Raw genomic sequence first — 6963 nt, forward strand, 5'->3', positions numbered from 1 at the left:
GTACACATGTAACAAAAAAGATGCTCCTTGTTCCTTATTGCTTAGGATTTACGTTTTAAGGAACTTGAAAAACATGATTCTCTTGACTAGCTATGAGAGTGGTGTTCCTTCCCCTCCTTCCCAAAACCCTGGAAGCATGTCAGCAGTGTAATCTTTGAATTCAATAGGAGGGGAATATAATAGAGATATTATTGTGAAGGATGAATACCCTGGTAATTGATTTGAGATGGCATTCATATCTGGGGAGCCTTTTGTTTGGATGCTGTTTTGGAATGTTGAGATTTTGAACTTATAATGGAAATAAGATGGATAAAGTATGAATTATGATGGACATTGAATGAAGGACATCATTATGAAAAGAACAGGAAGAAAGGAGACTTCTGAGGCTTTTGTTTGTTGTGGGAACCTTAATGAGAGAACACGGTTAACAGATGCAAGGCCTCAAAGTCTGCAGTCACAGGCACAGTACAATAAATAGTTCCTGTGAACAGAGCAGAGCGGTAGTAACTTGGAAAGCTTAGGAGATGGGCAGCACCAGTTAGCAGCAGGCATTAGACATGTACATCAGCAGGAATAGGGGAGACGGATAAGAAGCCACTCGTTCTGTTCATCACAGAAGGGAACAGTGATCATTTCTTCTTTATTTCTTTTGCTTTGGGGTGTGGGAAGTTTTACAACATAGAGTTTTCAGGAACTAAGAGTAACTGCTTTCAGTCCGCACCCAAAATAAATGAAGAATAGCAATGAAATGGATGACTCAGAGAAATGACTGACTCTAAATCCAGCAACTGATTGGATGGAATGCTTTCTTGAGTCCTAGACATCTGTATCAGACTTCTGAGCCTGTTTTGGTGCTTGCTCTTCCAAATATCTGGTAGCTGAATATTTTCCAATCCATATTTGGAAATAGTTGATTCATTCATAAGGAGAATATTCGTGCTGTTCAGGAAATGCAGTAGTTTGCTCACACAGATCTAATTCATATGATGGTGTAAAACTAGCCATTATTTTAATTTCTGAAATAGTATCAAATCATATTTTGAGAACTCCATGTGAAAGCACAAATGATATGAGCTACCTATGAGTAACTCAGGTGAAGCAGAGGAAATGCTGTTCTTTTATTTTAAAATATTGATATTTAGTTAGCTACTCCTTGTCTTGAACTTTAAAACATTGCTAAGTGATATTTCCTTTTAACGATAAGATGGGGTCTCACGCATCACATGGATTGGAATTTTTCCCAGACAAACCTCTGAACAAGAAATTGGCCACCATATAGTCTGCTCTTTGCTTACTTTACGAAACGCTTGAACTTTGCTGTTGTGTTTCTTGTGGGGTTTAAAAGTACTCTATGTGTGCAGGTGGAATTGCAGTACTTCATCCATGCCATCAGAGGAATATCAGCTTTGAGTGTTTGCAATGGGAATATTGTGTGTGATTTCATAGTTCTCTGATACAGTTTGAGTTAGGCTTTATGTCAGAGCTATAGAATAACAGAATAGACTTGAAGAAAGCCAGATCATTGCATTTTGGGGTACTGCAGATTGGACATGCACATTTGACTCAGGTAGCTACACAGCTGTGGGATTAGTATTTCTCTGCCAGGTGATGATGAAACCCTGCAATCATCTGCCTGCAATTCCATACTTTCTTAAAAACACTAAACTCACTTTTGTTTCTTAAGATATTTTATTTTATTTTATTTTATTTTATTTTATTTTATTTTATTTTATTTTATTTTATTTTATTTTATTTTATTTTATTTTATTTTATTTTATTTTATTTTATTTTATTTTATTTTATTTTATTTTATTTTATTTTATTTTATTTTATTTTATTTTATTTTATTGTGAGGTTATTCAGAAAGTCCTTCTGGGACTGGGGTGGGGAGAACAAACCAACCACCCTCAAAAATTAAGGTGAGGACTACAAATCTGAAAAGAGAGAGACTTTCCAAAGCATAAGTGGTGGTGAGATTCAGTTCCCTTCCAAGGTTACTGAGGGAGCTTATGGCAGAGCTGAGAAGAGAACACAGCCAAGGGCATGGCCTCCCTTATGTAGTTTGGGATTTGGCACCTTTATCTCCCCTTCTTGTAACATTTTTGTTTTCTCCCAATAGCTTCACGGGTTCTGTGTGCCACAAAAACAGTCAAGAAAAACTGCTTTTATTTCTGTTTTCTTGATGACCTTTTAAAAAGTGTCTGAACAGTAAGAATTGAGCTTGTTGCCATAATAATCAGTGATCGAATCAATAAAGTGAAGCCGGTTGCTAAGGGAAGGCCATGTATAGTCATGATGTAACCCCGACTGCAGCAGCCCGTCTCATAACCGGAGAGAGAACATTGAGGGGATGATTCTTCTGCAGGGAAGGCTGCTTAAATCTGTATTCAGCGTAGCAATGTTGATTTAAAGTACCTTTCTTTGTTATGGCAACAGAAGGGAACTATCACGTCTTTTGAAATATCTAATCTTACTTCCTTCATTGACCTTGTTCTTGATGAACAGGATTAAATATCCTTGTAGGAAATTTGCTTCAGCGAGCATGCTAGAAGTATCTACATAGATGTGTATAGCTGCAGAAGTGAAGTGTAGCAAGCTGCTTATAATACAAACTGAATTAGCCTTTCACCTTTTTCTCTTCTACATTCACCGTTTCAAAATAATCACCCCCAATACAACAGCTTTGATGTTACAAGAGGTTAGTCCTCATCCTTGGCTACTTTGGAGGCTTACCTCAACATAGTACAATTTTTCATGGTTTTAAAGCTTTTAATCAGTATTTGCTGTACTGCTACCAATGTCTGAAGTCACGCTGACTTGCTCACAGCCCAGCTATCACCAGCAAGTCCTTTGGCCTTTGGAGCTGCTGGCAGCTGGTCTGACTGAGAGGGACTAGATAACTGGCCTTGCTAGTTGGGTGCTGGCATGATGTTGGCCAGAGAATCAATTTTGGATGTCTGCATTTTTCCTTGGCTTTGTAGCAGGCTTCTTGGCTGCAGCTGGGCCATCAGACCATTGTGTGTTGAACAATCGCTGAACAAAATGGAATTCTCAAAGCACAATATGGATTGTCAGCCCAAGGTTACTGCACAGTCAGAGAGAATAGTTAATTCATCATGTAAATATTTTTACCTTGGGTGTTTATAAAAGCCATATAGAGAACAGGATATCTCAGAGGTGTTTAATAAGAGAATCAGGAATGGTTCCCTTGAAGGCCTCTGGACCAGATATCTCTTGAGATAGCAGCTCCTGCAAACTGTGAATATTGAGCAAAGGAAATAAATTATTCAGTTGATTTTTATTTTTTTTTTCACTCATTGCAAAATACTGATCACAGAACAGTGTTATCTACCATCCTTCTTAGAGAAACCAACAATTAAATTGCCACAGAGATTTTACCTCTTGAGCTGCTGTTCTCCTGAGTTGGAGTTAGCACTCTTTGCCTCGTACTATCAGTGCTTGTATCTACCTTCCTTTTTTAAAGAGTTTTAGATTCCAGAAAAGTTGGTTCACTGATCCAGAGATCAAACAAAACCTGAAGAACAAACGTCACTTGCAGTTTGTTCCACTAAGTTCCAGTGCTACAGTGTTCATCACGCTTTGTCCCAGCCTCAGAAACGTGCATGTAGGCAGGGAGAAACTCAGTATATCCTGTGGACAGATGACCTGGAGAAAATAGATTCATATAATACAGGGCTATGAAACTGCTTGCATAAGCAAGGCTTTACTGTCGGCATTTTAATATTTTTTTTTTCATTAGGTTGCTGTGAGTCACTGCTGGTGAGATTGCAGGAAGGGGTGTGTTTCAGAGAAGGGAATGTAAAGGATAAGAGAGAAACTGCATGATTTCCAGGTTTGGAGAGTATATTTTGGAAGATTTGGGCTCTACAATTGACAAGCTGTGAATACAATTATTATATTTTCATATTGCAAACTGATGGAGCTTTGCTCTCTTGGTTGTGCTGTCAATCAGCAGTCCTCAAATAAATTACTTTTAAAGCTTTTATGCAGACATCATTTTGCTTGTTTTACTGAGGCTTTTGTTTATTTGTTTGTTGTTTTTTCTTCAGGGCACTCCATCAGTACACTGCCCACAAAAGATCTTGCTGTGGGTTGGCTGACAGTGTGGGTCAGAGCTGGAAGAGCCATGCTTTGCAGCCTATTTCACTGGGTAAATGTGGTCTTCAGGTAGGAAGCAGATAGCTTACTGCACCTTTTGAAAAACTCCTTCATCCTCCTCATACGTGTCCAGCTGGCCAACCTGGTTGACATGCTAGGGCAGACCGGAGGCCCCTCCTGCTTCATTCCCTACTTTTTTTTCTTAACGGTTCCTGGACAGGAGCTGTGGCTTCTCAGTGCATGTGCTACACCCATGACCTGGCATCTGAGTAGCTCTGCTTCATCCATACGCGTGTACGTAGGGCTCGTTTCTCCCGCCTGCTTGTTGCCCTATTGATGATAACAATCTAGCCTTTAGACTGTTTTCCACTTGGCAAAATCGCCCACAACCAACCATTGTTTAGATTAATGCTGACCTTGTAGCTTGTGATGAACCCAAGACCTACGCAAACAGAAAGTGAATAGCCACAGTTGAAAAGTATCTTATCAGATATTTGAAAGAATAATAAACAAGAGGAAGTGGATGGAAGAATGCCTTTCAGTGAGACCATATTAAAATAGAGCTTCATAGCCTCACTTCTGTGATGATAGATGATAGGTCCAGGCAGAGATTGTGCTGAAGCAATGCTGGTGTTGTACTTTCTTTGAGGTAGTCATGATACTCCACTCTCTTGCCTGGCCTTGGCTAATAAATGGTGAAATTAACTGCAACTGCACATAGATGTACTAACAGGCTTGAGGTTTTCAAGGTCATTAAGGTAGTATACTGGCAGAAGGACGTCCACATCATCGTCCTAAATCTATTGCCAAGCATCATTCCAGGGCCTGCTTTGGACCATCTGGATGCTACACCTGTGCTTTTATTACTAGGTGTTTGACAAATCCATTAACATGCTGTACCTCAACATTTTCTTGGCCTTACAGTGGTTGGTTTGGGGATAATTTAAAATTTTATGTAATTTAAAGGGGGTTACCTGAGGAAAAAAGATTTAATGGTCAGATTGTCTCGCTTTGTGCAAGTTGCCTGTTTGCTTTTCAGTCCAGCACACAGGCTTTTAGACCACATTCTAGCTGCTTGGAAGCAAGATCTTTCTGGAAGGTCTGCAGGATTCAGCAGCAAGTAGCGAACCTGTAACAAACACCCCCCAAACATGCAGGAGGGGAGCTCAGCCCCTACTTCTGCTGGGGTTTCCCTGTCAGCGGGGCAGAACTGGCCCAAAGAGTGTTTAGGAATCAGGAGGCTGTCACACATTTGGCTCTGAACCTGTCATAGTGTGTGTTGCCTCTTGGCTGGCCTTTGGACCAAACTGAGCCAGGCTGGAGACTGGAGGGAGACTGTGTTCAGAAGGATGTGTAGGGGATGGAGAAAGGACATAGGCTTCCAGCATATGAGGTCAGGGCTGAGACAGAGAGCTGGAGAACTTGGAGGGTATAGAGGAGCACTGCAGGAGTAAGGCTTGTTGAGGTGATTGGTAGGAATGTGGCCTGCATGTTCCCAGATAGAATATCTTTGCTGATTGCAACGTGAGATGGACAGAGGAAGAACCTCAGGGCAAAACAACCTTTCCGCCAAAAAGCATACTCTCTTCTTTTTAGGTCCTGGGCTCTTCTTTGTGAGGGACGTGCAAGGATGAGTAGTCTGACAGATTCTGTTTATAATACAGCATAAAACCCATTGGCAGCAGGCCAGCTGGTTAAAGGATTACAGTAGCTGTCCCAAGGACTCTGAGCAACAAGCAAGAATAAATGTCAGTGACAGCTCAACGCAACTGAAAGAAAGTGAGGAGGGTAACAAAACCTGATCTTCAAAACAGGTCTGTGTTCAAACCCACTGCTAAAGCCCAAGGAGCAAATGTTCCCTTTTATATAGAGCAAGCTAGGAGCTGAACGTCATGTAACAGTTTGGCCTGGCTTGATCGATTGGTTAGGTGTATTGATGCCAGTGGGACTGCTGAAATTGAACACCCAATTTGCAGAACTGTGATTCACTTGCTGGATGTATTACGCCATCTTTTCCCCAGAGATTAGACAGACAGTCATTGCAGTGTCTGTCTGTTTGCTTGTTTGGTTGGTTTTTTAAAATCTCACGGGCTTCCTCGGGGGAAGACGGCTGGTTTCTAGAAGCTGTTCTCACCGCAGGAAGTTACTGCATCTCCAGCAGCGAGGGCCTTCCTGCCTTGCAATGCTGTTAGCACAGCTTCTTGCTGCCCCAGGGTTTCTCCCAGGAGCCTGCACAGAGCTGGCACCTCTGAGAGGGTTTGGAGTTGTGCTCGGTTGCAGAGCACTTTCTGTTTGCTTTGAAATAAGCCTTTAGGAGTGTTTGCAGAATGACTGTGGACCAAACGTGTGGGGCAGGGTTTGGTTTGTCTGACGTTTTGCCTTGGGAGAAGGGCCTTTCAGGGCGTGTACGGTGGAGAGAGAAAGCTTCAGCTCCTCCAAGTGCACCTGGAATGCCATTAACTGCATTCCAGGACGAATGAAGTGGTGGCAGCTCTGTTGTCTCCCCGGTGTTTCCTTCCTTGCCTCCTCCTGCTCCTCCTTGTTTGAAATGGTTGAAACTGCAAAAGCAATCCGAGACCTAGAATTGATCTAAATGGTTTAAACACATCTGAAGCCTTAAGGCCAAATGAAGCTGTAACTATTCATGTGAGTAGCTCTGTTGACGTCAGTGGGTTCTCTCACTTAAGCATACTAGATTTGACAGCTAGGTTAGAGGTTATCAAGATTTTATACCATTTGGAAAAGGGAAAAAAAAAGCAGCTAAACAGAAACTCTTGATGTCCCTTTAACTGCAGCATGACTTGAGGGTGGGGGGACAGCAAGAAACATCTAGAAATGAAAGCA

At 41.5% G+C, this 6963-nt stretch overlaps 1 protein-coding gene across 3 annotated transcripts in view; it reads left to right on the forward strand.

Moving 5' to 3' along the window:
* Window positions 1-6963, forward strand: part of PDE10A (phosphodiesterase 10A) — a 367399-nt gene that overhangs the window by 116660 nt on the left and 243776 nt on the right. The gene's annotated exons all lie outside the window — the stretch shown is intronic.

This window comes from Anas platyrhynchos, chromosome 3, assembly GCF_047663525.1.
Source record: "Anas platyrhynchos isolate ZD024472 breed Pekin duck chromosome 3, IASCAAS_PekinDuck_T2T, whole genome shotgun sequence".
In the NCBI taxonomy this organism is placed as follows: domain Eukaryota; kingdom Metazoa; phylum Chordata; class Aves; order Anseriformes; family Anatidae; genus Anas; species Anas platyrhynchos.